An 18,233-nucleotide genomic window follows, 5' to 3' on the forward strand; every position below is an offset into this window, starting at 1 on the left:
AGGAGCTCTTCTCAGAGTAGAATACACTTCTTATCTGTATAGCTGCTCTGTTTGGAGCTTGCTATTTCTTTTTTTTTTTTTTTTTTTTTTTTTCATTAGCTGTAAAGATTCATTGATCGTCCTGTTAATCAGGACAGGGTCATGTGGGGGACTACCAGTAGAGCGTGTCTGGATTAAAAAGCAAACAGCGCTGGCGTGACAGAGGTCTACGTTTTTTCACCCAACGGATCTTTGCACTTTGTGTAGGAGCATAATCCGGTGCCAACTTCTCATTCATTTAGTCGCTTCGTTAAAAAAAAAAAAAAAACCATCCTTTCAATACGTGAACACAGATTTGCAGTGTGTGTGTGTGTGTGTGTGTGTGTGTGTGTGTGTGTGTGTGTGTGTGTGTGTGTGTGTGTGTGTGTGTGTGTGTGTGTGTGTGTGTGTGTGTGTGTGTGTGTGTGTGTGTGTGTGTGTGTGTGTGTGTGTGTGTGTGTGTGTGTGTGGCTCAAACAATGGTCAGATAGTTTGTTACATGTTCAGATCCGTTTGATTGGTTCTTGGGATGAGTCCAGCCACCGAGCCCGGTTACACGAGAGGGGGATTGTGAGATTTATTTTCGGTTGCCCCCCATGCACATCCAGCCGTGTCGGGAGCGTGTTCGGCGTGGTCATTAGCATTCAGGACGAGTCGCTGTCATTCATGTGAGGCTTACGAGAGGTCAGAGAGAGACGTAGCTGCTGGTCTGGGATTTTACACAATGCTGCCGTGTGTCCAGAGAGAGTCAGCCGGGGTCACAAAGCTGTGCTGACAGCCATCACTTTTTTCTTTTTTTTTTTTTCTACTCTTCTCAAGCAAGACCCTTTTTATTTATAAAACACTTGTTAGAGACTAGACTGCTCCATAGGTGAGGTATGTTTGCTTTGAAGAGGTCAAACATAAGCCTTTCTTTTCACAGTGCCTTTTATAGTCTAAGGGGTGTTTTTTGCTCAACCGAGAATCGAGTAGTAGCGTGAACCAAAATGCCAGATGAATTAAAAAAAATAAAATAAAAATCATACCATTTTAGTTTCCAAAAAAGAGAAGGAAAAAAAAAAAAAAAACCCCACCTGATGCGTTCAAGTCCGTTCTTGGCTCACCTCCAGCCGCTCTGACTCCCCTACACATGCCTTGTTCAAAGCTACAAAGGCAAATTTGTAGTTAGGAGAAGCAGAGTGGACGCCCCCCCCAAGCCTCTTCAGCAATGAAGCACTTCCTGAAAAAACTTGAAAAGAAAATAGAAACACAACTGAGAAAAAAAAAAAAAAAAAATACAAGTATAGAATTGAAAATCCGTGATGCTGTCTGTCTTGGTGTGTGTGGGGTGTGAAAAGCTCGACTCCACAGGAGAGGAAATCACCTCCCATTCTGTGCTCCCCTCTGTCCCACTTATTGATTTGTTTTCTACCATAGTTTGACCCCCTCTGCCCAGACCTGCACACTGGCTGTAACACCCCCCACCTCCTCCTCCTCCTCCTCCTCCTCCTCCTCTCAGTACAAACCTACTACCCTGTTTGGACATCTGTTTGATCTGCTCCTGGACGCTCGCAACTTCTTTTCTTTGGGGTTTTTAATTCTTCCTTTTGCCTGCAGAGAACCTCTTGTCAGTGTTTCAACTGAATGTGCAAATTGTAAATATTAACTGCAGCCACGCTGTTTCGTTCTCTCCATGTTTTGTCTTGAAGAACAACATTCACCAAAAAGGCTTTTTACCCAAACCTCATCCCCACTGCCCGGTGTATTACAGTGGATTTGATGAAAGGGATTCCATCCCTCCAGTAATCTTTATCCTCCTGATTGTCGGTTGAGCTGCTTGTCATGCAGGAGCGTCGCCGCCGGTGACTGTTGTTCTTCTTGAAATGGCTTTAATATTGGCTTCTTTGGAGCTCTCTTCATTTTACATAAGCTGTTTTTCCTCTTTCCTTGAAAAAGAATGAAGTGTCCTTTAGTATATGTCTCGTACTAAACGGCTTCATCGAATATTGTACATATAATGTACTTTTATTTTATGTTATAACTATTATTAAATGGTAGGTTTCATATTTTGTACCAAATACCCCGTGTACAGACGACAGAGGTTATTAGCAGCTGCAGACAGTTGGTATGTGGCACAGACTGCAACACATGTGACTATTCACATTTAGAAACCGTATAGAATTTGGATAGTTTTTTATCTATTTGTAATCCGACATCTTTTCCGTTTTTTTTGGTTTTTTTCACCTTCAGACATGTGTTGAGACTCTACATTACATGAGCTTTTTGTGTGTGCTTTTATCCAAATCTCCAGTGGTTTACATCTATCTATATACAGCAAATAAAGAGAACATGTGAGTTTTATATTTTCATCCTAAAAAAAAAAAAAAAAAAAAAAAAAAAAAAGAAGTTGTCATTTGTCATATTCAAGTTGTCTTTCTTTGTTTTCCCCGTTGCAGCGCTCTTGATGAACACCGGTCCTCCTCCGGCTTAGAGTTTTTTAATCAAACAACAAAGTGTTTCTTTCTGCTGAGGCGACATGATGCAGATTTTCTTATCTTTGTTGTCGGGTTAGCTCGAACATGAGTCTCTACGTCAGATGTTCTCATCGATCAGTTGTTCCCTTTCAACCTTTTACCCCTAAAGTAAGATCTATACAAGATAATGTAACATAACTATTATGTAACGTGTAAATGGGGAATCTAGGACAGCTTGTTCATTCACTTTTGAGTCAAAGTTCTGGCTCAAGCATTCGTATAAATGATGATACATTTATTAAAAATAAGAACAAGGAACAAAATCTCTTAAATCTAAAAAAAGAGATTGTATTTGTAAACTGTTGAATTTGATGTATTTAAATGTAAATGTAATCCTTTGCTGCCACCTGCTGGCCAGATGGGTGATCATCCAACACCCTTCAAAGCCTGATGAGTCATCTTGAGGCTTATCCTTATAAATATATCTGATTACTGCAGTGTTCACTTACACAATAAGTGTTTTATTGAATAATATTTAAAGATGTAAATCCAGTGTTTATACATCCCTGTACAGTCTACACAGACTACTTTATTTATACCTCACAACGGAACCTTTAAATGAAGGTTTCATGAAGCTTAATTGATAGTTTAAACATAAATACACTCATTATCTATTTTTCTTCAATGCTAATTTGCCACCATGTTATATAAAATGCAGTTTCTAAAAAAATGAGTGAACATTACACAAACAAACATGTTCGTGAGATCCCGTCCCATTTTCTTGACCATAATTCAATAATAAGCATAGTTGACATGTAGCCTCTTCTTAAAATAGTCTTATGGGTTTGTTTGAAATCACTTATTTGATCATACGTTATTGAATTAGGGAACATAACAGTACATTCAGTTCATGCCTTACTGATGAAACTAGCATTGGTATCCTGGTTTAATCCTAAAAGTATGGAAGCCCTGAACGCAATTTTCTTTTTTTTTTTTTTTTACAAATCTGGATTTAAAGGAGTTAAACATTAATGTCGCCACAAACAACTATTTGCTTTGTTAATATTTAGAGGAGTAATGTCTATCTGCATAGATGAAGAAGTAGGTCTCCCTCAGTGCAAGTTGTTATCAAAGCTTATCTTCACTCTGTTGACACAGCAGGCCGGACACACGTGTTATTAGTTTGTGTTCGTACATCTGAGCGTGCCCCGGCTGATTTATCAATAACAATTGACAGAATTTAGATAATTTGTCTTTAAGAAGTCAATGATTTCTTAAAACCAAAGGTCACAATTGTGTGGTCAATAACATGTTTCTACTTATTCTGAATATAATCCATTTAATCTTATTTCGACTTAAAATATCTTGTAAATAACCTTGTTAACACCTTATTTTGAAAAACCGGGCATTCATCCTTCCACTAACTTCACCAAATCCATCTGTCAACTTGATTTTTTTAAATATATTTAAATATATTTACCTTGGAATTATTTGACAGAAACATTTTAATGTAATAAGAGGAAACAACCTTTTGTTTTCCACGATAACAAATTAATTATCTCGTTATCTTGAGATAGCAGAGCTTGTTTTCTCAAGATAACGATGTAAAAAAAAAAAACAACAACTTAGAATCATGTCAGTTTATGGCTCCCGTACATAAGCATTCATATTTTTTTTTTTCAACTTCAGATGTTGCTAGGCGCTGCAGTCAGCCATTCACAGTTGCCCTCATGCTCTCCAGTCTGGCTTCTCTGAGGTCACTCAAGTTCCTCTATTCATTTGAAGACAACAGCGAGGTTTGGCACCTGCCCACCCTCTTGTGTCTGGCACCCCTGCTGGGATCTGCGCTGAACCCAGAACCTGCATAGAATCAGATCAAATGATCAGAAAAACACAGTCTCGCACATATGTCGCCCCTTAAGACACAAAATAACTGTTGTCAGTGACTGACGACACAGAGGACGAGACGTTGGGATCCCTGATTTGTAAGCATCCTCTTTGAACTTGTTTTATTGCTGCATATTTAATCTGATGGATTTCCACTTGGGTGCGTCCCACAGATCCTGTTTTGTTTCAGGGCTAAACATAAATGTGTGACTGTAAACGAGCAAAGCATTGTAGCATAATAGCCTTTGTCTCTGAATGACGGCCCTAATGAGGATGCAAATTGTCTCCCACAAAAAGATTTAAACAATTTGCCTCATTATCAACACGTACACATTGTACCCCAATTATCTAAAAAGGAATTTTCTTCTGGATGATATGTCATTGATAATCAAAATACATCAGTGTTTTCTGTCCATGGTTAAAAGGCTGTGCATCTCTCTCTGCTCTCAGATGAGGTCACTTGGGTTCATAGTTTTTTTTTTTTTTTTTTTTGCCTGCAGTCAGACCGCTGTGTTTGTCTTGATTTTTTTTTTTTGCTTTTCTCTTATTTGCGCTCGGGATGTTCTGACGGCCTCCGTTTGGCTGTCAGCACTCAGATCCCGCCCCCCCTGGTCCTTGCAACCAAAACAAAAAAGAACCCATCTTGTCACGAGAGGAGATGTCAGAACCTATCGCCATGGAAACAGAGCTCAAAAGTTTCAAAAAGCGTCGACCCCCATTGTGACAACATCCAATCAGATTTTAGGAAAAGCTTTCAGAGCTGCATTACTTTACTCTGAAGTGCAGTGTGGGTACATCTGTGTGGTGCGGACCTGATTCAGTGCGTGTGTGTGTGTGTGTGTGTGTGTGTGTGTGTGTGTGTGTGTGTGTGTGTGTGTGTGTGTGTGTGTGTGTGTGTGTGTGTGTGTGTGTGTGTGTGTGTGTGTGTGTGTGTGTGTGTGTGTGTTGGTGTTTGTGAGGACTGGGAGCCAGAGCGTGACTCATCACACCACCCCAGGGGTCTGAGGTCCGTCTCAGCTTCGTAGTCTTGTGTCCTTCCTCTTCATCTTTTCCTCTCTCGCTCCGAAGCTTCTGAAGCACCTGAAGTCCTCCAGAGCAGAGGACCTCTCACGCCTCGCTCTTCAGCCAAGTCCCAGTCTCTTTGATGCTCTCCACTCTCAGGGCTTAAAAAGTCCTCGGCATCCAAACCCGGGACTTGGATTCAGGCCCAGCAACGGCCCTGAATCCTGCCTCAAGTACAGAAAGACAAAGAGACACGATAGAGCCGCAGGTTCATCCGGCTTTAACAAGTCTAGCTCGGTGCTTTCTTACAGCGGACACGACGAGATACAAGCATTTTTCTCAGAGGGATTAAAAGATATGAAGTTGTACCCAGCTGCAAAACATTTAATAAAGATAGAAAATGCAAATAAGCAGTTTCCTTCCATTTTTTAGGTAAAACTCCATTCACCTACAGCATGCACATTAGAGACGGATGCAAACACATCTACCAAAAATGAATAGTTGTTGTAAACACGTTCTTCTAGTAGGTTCTGCTATGTTAGTAAAAGACGAAATACAAGTACAAAACTATAAAACATTACCAAATCATTCTGAAATGGAACACATATATTCCTTTTTAATTATCATTATTGTTTAATCTGTTGATTATTGTGTGTTGTGTTTTGTTGTGTGTGAATGTGTGAGTCGGTACATCTGTGACTGAGTGTGTGTGCACCTCGTTATCTGTCCACTGCTTATCTCACATTCCGCTTCAGTTCAACTAACCGAACTACTGGTGCACACACTGCTGAGTACCTCTCAGGACTGAGTGAGCAGCAGCTTTTCTGCGGCTCACTTTTTCTCTGTTTTTGCTTGTATAACATTACGTCACTGATTGTTTTTTCAATTTGAATTAAGTCTATCAATCAATTAGGTAGATTAAATGTCAGAGATAAAGTAAATTACAGTTTCCCATAGTCCAAGTTTACATCTTCAAATCTCTTGTCTTGTCGAACCTTTAGTCATTTTATTGTTTATAGACGTTACCCAAAGAGCTGCAGAGGTTACACAAAGCATGGTAAAGATGACTTTGAAGGACCTGAATGAAAACCGAGCAGTATAAATGCATTTGTCAAAACCCCTGATCTGTACTTATGGCTTATGGAGCAAATTGACTGTAGACGTGTATAAAACACCGTCAAGACGAGGTAAATACAGCCGGGTTCCACATGTTTGTATTTGTCGTCTCTGTCATTAAATATTGAAGGCAGGGTTTAGTTTCAGACACCTGCTACGCTTTCTACAGGCAGCATGAGGCTGCTGAGGAATAAAAGCTGAGGAGGGAAAAACTCACACCAATACAAACTGCTCCTAAATGGTAAATGGTAAATGGACTGTACTTGTATAGCGCTTTTCTAGTCTTCCGACCACTCAAAGCGCTTTTACATTACTAATCATTCACCCTTTCATACCCATTCATACACTGATGACAGGAGCTACCATGCAAGGTGCCACCTGCCCATCAGGGTCTCTCTAATCATTCACACCCATTCATACACCGATGGCACAAGCAACTCAGGGTTAAGTGTCTTGCCCAAGGACACATCGACATGGACTGCCGGAAATCTGCTCCTCTGATTGGAGGACGACCCTGCTCTCCACTGAGCCACAGCCGCCTGAATCTGCTCGGACCCTGGAAGGATGCAGTGTCCTTTTCCTCTCACGACATAAAGGCAACATATTAAAAACCCGACTCATTCATTTGCTACACGCTGAAGAGACTCCATGAGCAAGATGATGCAGAAATTTAAAGAACAAAATATGAGTAGAAACCACGTTTCAAACATTCCTACTACTTTTCTTTCAAAGTGACGACAGATGATGAACCAAAGAAACAACCGGTTGAAGGTGGAGACACCATGTCCAAAGAGAAAACCTCTTTAATGGAGAGTGTGTCAAAGTGTTTTTGTATTCACAGCATAGTTTGAACATGATAATGATGCACATGTAAGGTGTAAACCTCCAGAGAATCCTGCTGACACTGTAGGATGAAACTGCTCTTAAATCATAGCTGCTGAACTGTTATGTTTGACATGCTCTTGATTTTAGTGACAAAGCTTTCAGTTATGGTAAAGCTAAAATGCTAAAAATAAAAAATAGAAACCTAAATCGCTGGCTCCTAGCTTCTCAGATGTGAAGTTTTCTCATTCTTCAATGGCAGTGAAGTGAAAATAATACACATTAGAAGAAAACACCTTTGGCTATGTGCTCTGCATTTGTCACTATTTTCTGATATAACTAGATGAGTATCATTGTTAGATGCAGCACCATTATATTCATGGGTGTTTGATTAACCCAAATGCTCAGTAGTAATGTGAATACTCCTGAAAAGTGCAACGTTTGTACTAAACAGACAACACAGAGAAGTCCTGTCTTGGGAAATGTATGATTACTAATTCAAAGACATCATTTTTTCATGTGCACATGAACCAGTTGTCTGCAAAAACACCAACATTTCCCCCTTTTTATAAAAGATAACTATATAAGGTATATTATTTAAAGTCCATTGCCTTGGGAATCATGTGTGTATGAGTATAAATATATATATATATATATAACCTCTTTGCTGCCCTCAACAACAGTCTAGTTATCACCCATCCCTACATGCCACTTCTGTCTGCCTGATCAATCACATACAAGCTGTGAAGTGTTGACATTGTTAGTCTGCTTTCTATATACGTGCACCACATGGAGATGTGCATTCGGGGAGAAAAAACTGTGGTCACCTCTTCAGCAGTAATCCTCCTGCCTGTCAGTCTAAGTCGCTATTCCACTGAGACTGTCTGGAACACACACACACACACACACACACACACACACACACACACACACACACACACACACACACACACACTCACAACCTTTATTATCTTCCAGTATCTGGGCCGGCTGGGGACAACCCCATTGTCGGGAGCCATGCAGACACATAAGCCTTAGTCTGTACAAGGAACACAGGTAGCCGTCTGATTATATGTAGGGCAGATGAACAGGACGCTGCAGACACGGCGGCCTCACCTGACCGCCTGGAGCGATCGCTGACCACAGCACACGGGGTCAGAACACGGAGGGCAGAAACCAGTGTGAGCTGAAACCAGTGTGAGCTGAAACCAGTGTGAGCAGAGCGCCGGCTTGTATTTGGAAACACAATACAGGGAAAAGGAAGGTCCGAGGGAACAGGACGGAGAAACCGACAAAGAGGGGACACACAGGCCGAGGTCTTTCACACTCTTTTGCACTTTTTTCCACCTGGCTGAGTGAAGGGGGGGAAGTGCGGAAAGTGATGGAGGCAACCTTTTGCTGCAAAAAAAAGGGGGATGTTCAGATGAGAGGGTTTATTTAAATAACACGGGTGGTTGGTTGTTCTCAGTTTGTGCATGAATGCATTTCTGTGTGTTTTGCATTTACCTCGTAGGTAACAAAGGGCACACTTTGTTGGTAAAAATGTTTCCGGGGCAAACTATAGCACATGTGTTACAACATTGGTACAGAATATGGATTCCTCCTCATCTAACCCCCTTCAAGTTGCACTCAGACAAACTGTGTGCACACGTGTACTCTGCAAACAGAAGCAGTTTCAAGCTCATTTCTAGGACCTGTTATCAGCATGAGCGCCCATATGTCATTACTCAATGTAAACATTTAACACTTTTTAGTCTTTTTTTACAGTTTTTTACGGATTCAAGTGACTATAAACTCATCATAAATATAAAAAAAGCATGAAAACTGTGGTAGAAAAGACAAACATTATCTTTCTGAGTAGGTTCTGCGATTAATAAATGATTCTGTCCATGGTAGATCACAAGATCTTTTATGAGAACAGAAAGCAAATAGGAGCCTCTTCTGCTGGATCTAATTGAAAGGTTAGCCTGATCTCTGGAAGCCAAGTGGGATCAAGCTGATTTAGAGCATACTCATACAAACACACAAAAAAAAGTACTTTATTGATTTTGTTGTAGGTGGAGGGAGGATTATCTACTGGATGTTCACCCTCAGTGGCAGGACACAGGGTATGGATTGCATACTAGCCGCTTTGAAGTAAAAAAAAACGAAAAAAAAAAAACTTTTGAAAGCATGTCACCTCAGGTCTTTCAGGAGTCTTGCGAAAGGAGCTGCATGTGTAGGTTATGCGGCTGTTGGCCTTTGAACACTCGGGACGTGAGAACTGTCCTAGTTCGAGGACATGCAAAGCGTGCAGCGGACTGACACGTGGGTTTCTGTTTGTAACGTCAATCTGAGGATAAATAAATCATTTTCATTGATTGTGTTAGACGCACGTGGGTCAGAAAGAGACCAGCAGGTTCAACTTAGGTAAAACTGTTGATGATGGCGACCTTATTTCACATCCTGACGTGCATCTTGCAGGAGTGGGAGTGGGGTTTTTTTTTCTGAGGAGGCACACAAGGAGCACTCTCAAACACAGTATGCGATTTCCCTTATTATCCAGAACATTTATTTTAGGACATCTAATAGAAACAGCACTTCACTGGGTGGATAGCAGATTCAATGGAACACTTGTATGTGGTCAATTTGTGTGTCTGAGTTCCTTCGCAGGAAAATCAGGGACATCGCGGTCCGCTCAATAACAACAATGTGACACAAGCAAGGTAAACCAAGGAGAAATGAAATCCAGCAAAGCAAAAACAGTCGCACAGGATTTAGAAATTCAGTAAAATGCTTGACCACCAGTTCAAGAGAAATAGATGATTAATATTTGGTTTCTTATCCGCGTGCAACAACACAACAGTGCATCCATTGATCCGATGAAACCCTCTGACACTGCCGGTTCCACATTAGTCTTTCCACGCACTGGCTCAACCAAATCAATTCCTTATTACGCGAGATGATTGAGTCCAGTGTCAAACAAATAAATGGACAATCTCAGCTTTTATAGGGCGCTGCATTATGGTGTTTGCAATGTATATGCAAGGTCCACTTCACCATGTTTAATATCTCTGCCTGAACAAGCGGGCTGACCCTGTCACCTGCAATAGGCCCAGCTGGAAGAGGGCAAATATTTGCATGAATAGTGCAGCTGTTTTTCAAAACCAGTACACCAGGGTCCTGTTGTGTGGTTAAAAAAAAGGAATAATTTGACAGCTGTGAATAAACTAGTTTAAATGGATTCTGCTAGTGTGTTCATGAACGGTATGGCCATTATAATCACTGAACCAGAAGCCTTTCAGTTTTACTCATTAACATTTTTGAGATAACAAACACCTATAAGACTTTCAACCTACATATGGGTATTTCATTTTTTATGCACATCTGAGCTACATACTTTGTGCAGAATATTCATAAAGCACCGATGCACTTTGGCAAAGGAAAGTAAACCTTGTGGGTTGCATAGTAATGAAAACAATTATCATACAGAAAAAAATCCTCATAATAATACATTTAAAGATCAAGCAGACTATGTAAATTGAAAATGCTGATACAAAATTCATAAAAAATACTGGTATAAAGAAACTTTACAATCCGACGTTTTCCAACATCACTGATTCGTGCTGAAGAGCAACATCAATCATGGAGAGACACGAGGCTGCTTTGGAGGAACAACAAGTAATTAGCGTGAGAAGAACAGGCAGGAAATGGCAGGAGGACAATGATGCCGACAATAATTTAGGGATGGAAACTATATGAATCATTCAGTTATGTTTTTTTTTATGGTTTTTTTGTTTTGGAAAAAAAAAAAAGTGTCAGTCTGGCAGCCAGTCACTCTGCGTATCAAATCTGGTATCTGCATCCCGGTTGCCGTGGCAACGCGGTTGCTATGAGATCAATTTATCTGGAGATCTGGCAGTTGCAGATGTCACTGGGCGCTGCTCTCCATAACAAAGCCTCGGTCAAATTACAGACAGTTAAGGCTCCCACTATTTTCTTATTCTGACCTAAAAGAAAAAATGATACTTTAATAAAGACAGACAGCATCATATCTTTGCCAAAAACACTGAACCAAATACACATGGTGTAGTATTCATTATTTTAGATGAATACCTCGAGATGCAGGTCTGTCGAGTGCAGCTTGACATACAGTCCCTCCCCTCCGACCTCACTTTTCTCCCCCATCTACCCCCTCTTCAGAGCCTCAGTGCTACAGTGTTGCCCCTGCATGACGCATGTCTCTGACGTGTGGCTCTGCACAGGAGTGGGAATACTGCCTTCTTGCTTTCATGTAGTTAATGCCCCTGAGCAGCTAATTAAACTATGTCCATTGCTTTTCTGTATTTACGTCATCGTGGCTAACATCTGTCCAAATCACTGCGTGTGGTGACTTAACTCCCATACAGGAACAGAAATCTGTTCTTGTATGATCACTATTTATTAACTAAGGGTTCAGACTTTGTTTGGGTTGTTGAACTATGCCAAAGATAAGTTTAGTTATGGCTAAGGTTAGCATTAACCTCTGTGGAGGGAATGTAAGTCAATACAATGTCCTCACAACAGCAGTAGAACTGTGTGTGTGTGTGGCAAGAGAGAAGAGTAACTCATCAGGTCCAGGTGCATACCATTAGTGTTGACTGGCCTCTTAACATCGGCCAGCTGTTGGCTGTGAACACAAAATGCTACACTATGCTAGACTGTATTATATAGTTTTTTGGGGGGGGGGAATGGGGAAAGGTATGTTGGTTTAAAGTTGTTTAGGTGGAGAGGCTGAGGCTGTGAGAACGCTGCTTTGTTGAGGGAAATGTGTACCTGGTGTGTCATAAACAGTTGAATTAAGGCAGGGAAGCATGTTGAAGTTGAAACTGCTACGTATATATTGACTGCTGGACTGTTTTTGCTGTGCCTGTTTATTCTGAACACTTATGAAGCGGAGACCTAAAGTTTTGGAGGAGTGGTCAATTTCTCGATCAAGCTGAAATTTGCATCACTCAAAAGACTGTGACTTCCCCAATTGGTTTCATGGACTGCCGTTTTGAAGCCTCAAGTTTGGCATTTTGGCCGTCGCCATCTTGTTTTTTTGCAACCAAAAGTGACACGCGAGGGTGGAGCTGAATTACAATTAACATTCCCGAACTGAAAACTATGAAAGGGTTAAAGTTGTAAGACATGACATGGACAACGCTCTGGTAGCGACCTGTAAATCACAAGGTAGCCCCGCCCTAAGGCATACCCTGTTTTATCAACTATTTTACTCCTAAATGAGACCATCATTTACTAAATGAACATCATGTTATATTGAAGAAGACTGAAACTAGAGATTGAGACCATAAACTCATGAGGTAATAAATCAAGTGAGAAGTAGGGTCATTTTCTCATAGACTTCTATACAACCAGACTTCTTTTTGCAACCAGAGGAGTCGCCCCCTGCTGGCCATTAGAATGAATGCAAGTTTTAAGACACTTCCGCATTGGCTTGACTTTTTTTTTGTGTGACTTGGAGGTTGCCGCCTGGTGGAGCGATAAGGAATCAAATGAATGAAGTAACAATATATGAAGTATTACCATTATGGTCTCTTTAGAATTATTTAATGTTTGAGGTTTGATTGGCGCTCTTATTGCGCAATGATTTAATTGATGTAAAAATTAGTGCCACCGTCTGTTTATCTCAATGCACTTAATTCCTAATATTTGTATAACAGTAATGGATAGAAAAATCTCATTGAATTGTGTTTTATAAAGCAGATTTTTGGGGAATTTCAATTTGGTTGGCACTTATTCTAGTCATATACAGTATTGACAGAAGGAATGATCCAGGAATTCTTAAATCGTACATCATTTCAAGAAAGACTGTGAACACGTCTTGTAAATGCATCAATGCAAATCACAGTCAAGGAACTGGACATTCTTGCATACATTAGTTTAAAATATATATGAACTTAAAATGAACTCACATATCAGCAAACTGTCAAGTCATCTCCGGTCAATTCCCCTCTGGCAATGACTCCTCACGGTTCTTATGATTTTTTAATAATGATATTATTGCTTATGCTGTGTGCATAGTTTATGAAACTGAATGTTATTGTCTAGTCCATTCTATTTATTAATAATACATGCTGTTTTCACCAGTTATATTGTCTGTATATGTTCTATATGAGACTTAACCCTGAGGAACTCATATTCACAAGGCTCAGACTTTATTCAATTTAAAAGCTGTCCTGTTCAGCCAAGTTCTTGTCTTCACTCTTATACCAAATAAAAGGCTCCTGTCTGTAAAGCTGTTCCGTGGGTCACTCAGTTCAAAGACATCTAAAAATTGTAATTGATACACTGTTCCATGGAAACAAACCTTGTTTTCTACATCATATGACTTCAAGGGGTGGCAGCTAAATGGAGAGTCATGGGATTGGCTAGATGAAGAGATATAATTCCAACAAACCAGTTTAGCTGGATGCTGTCTCAAAACACATAATTATCATTTATTTCATGAAACGTAACCGAGGACAAGTTATGACCAAGACCAGATTGTATCCAGGCCGAGACAAGATCCGTTGTCTCTGAGCAGACACAGTAAGGATGTGAATAAATCAGACAACACACAGTTTAATGAGATCCTCACAGCTGTGGTCTTAACCGGTCTTGGGGGAAAAAGGAATGTGAGAAAATATGCCGTCAATTCCGAGACTGAGACCTTCAAAAAGCCATCTTAAGAATGCTGCGTTTCCACCCTGATTGGTTTCACCTGTCTCTCTCGTTATCTTTCCTTCTCCAGAGTGTTGAGAGTGTGAGTTTTCTTCACTCGGTTCGTCTTTGTACCACATACGGTTGTGTTAGTTTTTCCCTTTGTGCTTTTCGTTGTGGTTTGATTTCCTGTCACCATTTTCTTTTTCTTTTTTAAATTGTACCTGACTGTCAATACCTGCCTGCCTTTGGACTCCCAGCCTCTAAGCCATATAGCTATATATCAATGATTTCCTCCTCCTCATCCATTTACCTTTTTTTTTTTTTTTGTCCTTCCCCTGCTGCCTGCACTGATAATCGTGACACATTTTCTCATTACAGTCATTTGGCAGTTGTTAGTATAAAATCCTGTTCAGTGTAGCTTTAAATAAACATGGAGTTTAATTAAAAACAATATAAATACATCCAATGGGGGCACAAGATTTAATGGGATTTTGGATCAGAAGATTCTAAACTATTAGGTTATAAAAGATTAACATCTTATGTCAGGCATTTTGTATTTGACATGAGATGAGTCAGTTTTTGGAGTTATTCAAAAGTTAATGACTTCATTTAACTGGAGAAATGCCTCACTGAAGTTAGAGTTTCTTTGTGTGAACTTTTGTTTCTTGTGCAGAGAAAATACGAGGGATACATTTTAGATGAATGTTGAATGAGAACGAGAGCTTTCAATCCTGAGGGGTGTTGACAGGCGTTATTATACAAGCAGCATAATTCTCGTATGTCATAACATTTCCCAGCCGAAAGCATTTCATAATGCACCCGACACAACATCAGAAACACAGCTTTCCTTTGTTAAAGAAGTGTTTTTACAGTGCAAGTTTTGATGGTTCTATTAACATCTCTCTGAGGTTCAAGCATGGCTAAAACAGATTATTATTTATTTATTACATGTGCAAACACTCACTAGATCTTGTGCCTCGTGAGGTAGACCAAGTTTTTGACAGCTGACACGCTTCACTTTGTGCAGAGCATTGCAAACCTCATTATAGGATCAGCAAAGCGACAATATAAGACATATTTCGCAAGTGTGTGTCTTAGCACATTTCAGGGATATACCCCTCTTTTGGAGACGCTTGCAAAAACTTATCAAAGCTTCTGTAGCAAGCGTGGTTCTTAGGCAGTAAGTAGATCTGATTCCACGGAAATGAGAAGAATGTATGACAAACCTCCATCCACAAACAAGAGGACTCTTCAGCTAAGTGGAAAAAGCTGACTCAGCTGTGTTTGTGTCTACCTGCAGGGCTTTGCAGCTGAAAACAAACATTCGGAACTGCATGTCCAACATTTTTGATGATTTTCACATTCATGAGTCATGAGTTTATCAGCACCCCGCCTCAGGGGAAATCTTTTTACGAGTCTGCCTTAAACAAGGTTATTGCTTAAGCTGAACTGTTTATAATACCATCCACCCTACCCCCTTTTTTTCTTTTTTTTTTTTTTTACGAGTTGTGTGTAGAGATTTGCCGGATAATAACTGTAATTCCAAACCTGCAGGTGTTTGTCCATATTAGCAGCAGCTTTACTCCACACAGAGGAAGGTTGTGATCCGACCGCCTAAGTCACGCTCTTCCGTGCATGCAATGAACTGTGTACTTGATGCCATTTAGCAAGGCCACGGTTTCGGCAACCCAAACATCATTCACCTTCCAATATCTCTGCACGTAGCCCATATCTCTACTGTACTCTGCTGAAATATATTCAAATTCCTTCATGCTTCACTTCATATTTTCACCACATACATGGATTGACTGTATGGCTATGCGTGTCTTTATGCATTCACGTAGCGTGCTGCATGGGGTGAGCTGAGAGCAGCAGGAGAACTGGCATGCCCCCTCTCCTCCATCTTGAAGACTCCCTCACTGTTTCTATGCTAAGAGGGAAGAAAAATAGCATGTCCTTGTTTAAACTTCCCTTTATAAATCGATGACAGCCCTTCAGGCGCACACATGATGATAAGAGGGTCAGTCAATCAGTGATGGCTAACCAAAGAGCTTTTTTTTTTTAAATGACAAAGCTGACCTGAGATTGGCTGATAACCTCAACAGTCTAACCTTTGATTCTCTGAAGGAAACATCTGTCTTGACAGCAGAGATGTTTTTTTGTTTTTTTTTGTCAGTTTGGATGCCAAGGATACTTACGTCACGCATCAACTATTCATAATGTTCATCCTCTATAGAATATTCAACAGTACAACGTGCGGGCCAATTCAAACAAATATCCTAGACAGCCAAAGTAATCACACACAGCAAGAACACTGTGAACTGAACGACAGCCGGAAAGCAGCCAAACTTCCACAGTGTCAGGAAAAGCAACACAGACAAACACCAAACAAACAAAGGATTTTTTTTAATTTTTTTTAAATAGAGCCATCTTTTAATGATTCCATTTAAATATTGCTGTGGACACGCAGCAATGATGAGCTCATCTCCTCACAGTGGGAGTGTTAAGGAACCTTGTTGTCAGCTGGCAAAGTTCCCTGTGAGGATGCAGGAGACACAAATAGACACAAACGCAGCTTTGTGTATCTCCTCTTGGCTGAAATGTCCACTTTGGCAGGTTTGACATTAATTCTCTAATTTCGTGGACCGGGACTTCTCAGGCTTAGTGTGCGTCGGTTGTGTAGAGGTGTAAAGCCGCTCAGAAGCTGAGCGGAGGTCAGTTGTTTTAACATCTTCAAACATGGACAACTCCAAAAATGAATTAAATAAACGCAGTGGCAACAATCTGTCAATCACAAGGTAGCCACGCCCTAAAGCATACCCTGCTTTATGGTCTGTTTTACTCTAAATGGGACCATAATTTACTAAATGAACATCATGCTTTATTGAGGAAGATTTGAAACTAGTGATTGAGACCTTAAACTCATGTTTACAATGTTTACTGAGGGAATAAATCAAGTGATGATGATTCGCCCCCTGATGGCCATTAGTGAGAATGCAAGTACAAGGCACTTCCACTTTGGCTTCTCTTTTCAGACCTGGAGGTTGCCGCCTGGTCTGGAGTCAGCTACCACTCATCTGGGCCTTGGGCTGTTAACGGGAACATAATGGCTGTCTTATAGCTTTCTTGAGATCAATATCATCTGTCACTCACCACGTGCTTTGGTTGACAGGGTGTGCGGGAGGATGAGCTGGTAAAATCCCCAATCCTTTTCTATAACATTATCGAACCATGTCTGGGAACAGGTTATGTGGCGAGCAGAGAAAAATGTGATTGGCTGATACAAAGTTTATTTGGTTATAAATCTTTGATCGGCCAAATTCAAAGAAATAAAAGCTGTATTTGCCACAAATATAAACTGCTTGTGTTACGACACCTGGCCTTAGGGGGTGCTGCCGCCATCTCAGCACCGCCGCCTCCCTCGTGGATGGATATTGGGGATCCACTGTAATCAACGCATGGCAGTATCTGAATTCCTGCTTGTGCTTGTGTGTGTGTGTGTGTGTGTGTGTGTGTGTGTGTGTGTGTGTGTGTGTGTGTGTGTGTGTGTGTGTGATGTATAGGAGAGAGGGGAGGACAGAGGTTGCAGAGATAAAGGAAAAAGTGAGAAAAAGATATCTGGATTAAAGACACTTCCTCATGCTCAACGATTTCACGTATAGAGAAAGTATTTTTTTGTTTTCTTTGATCTGAGTGATTTCCTCCGGGACATGTTCCACGTTGTTTTTTTTGTGAACTGTGAAATCCTGGCCTTTTCTGACCTTTGGCCCTTTTGCATCATCATCACTATGGCTGTCAGATCATTTACAGTGTTACACAGCATGACAATCATCCACACACCTGAACACCCCCTCCACCCCCCTGCTCCTCTTTTGCATGTTTCATGTAAACGAATCAGTCACAGGCACACAGTCCTCTGCATGCTGTAGATTACTACGGTATGCTAATGAGGGATCACTTTGACCCGAATAGGCCTGATTATGTAAGAGAAGAAGTCAGAAGAGGAAAGTCTGCAAAAAAAAAAAAAAAAAAAAGAAAAATCACCACAAACATGGACAGTAACATGAGGATAAAGTCTGCCTGTGAACCATCGAGCAGGTGTGACGTCATCCGGTGTTGGGGCAAAATCACGTGACAGTGAAACAGAGATTTTCTAATTGAAAGTATATCTTCCTCAACAAAAAAAACAAAAAAACACAATAAAATGAGAAAATTGTCAATGGAGGAACTCTGAGGAGTCAAAAAAAAAAAAAAAAAAAAGTAAAATCA

The sequence above is a fragment of the Anoplopoma fimbria genome, chromosome 18, assembly GCF_027596085.1.
Source record: "Anoplopoma fimbria isolate UVic2021 breed Golden Eagle Sablefish chromosome 18, Afim_UVic_2022, whole genome shotgun sequence".
NCBI lineage: Eukaryota > Metazoa > Chordata > Actinopteri > Perciformes > Anoplopomatidae > Anoplopoma > Anoplopoma fimbria.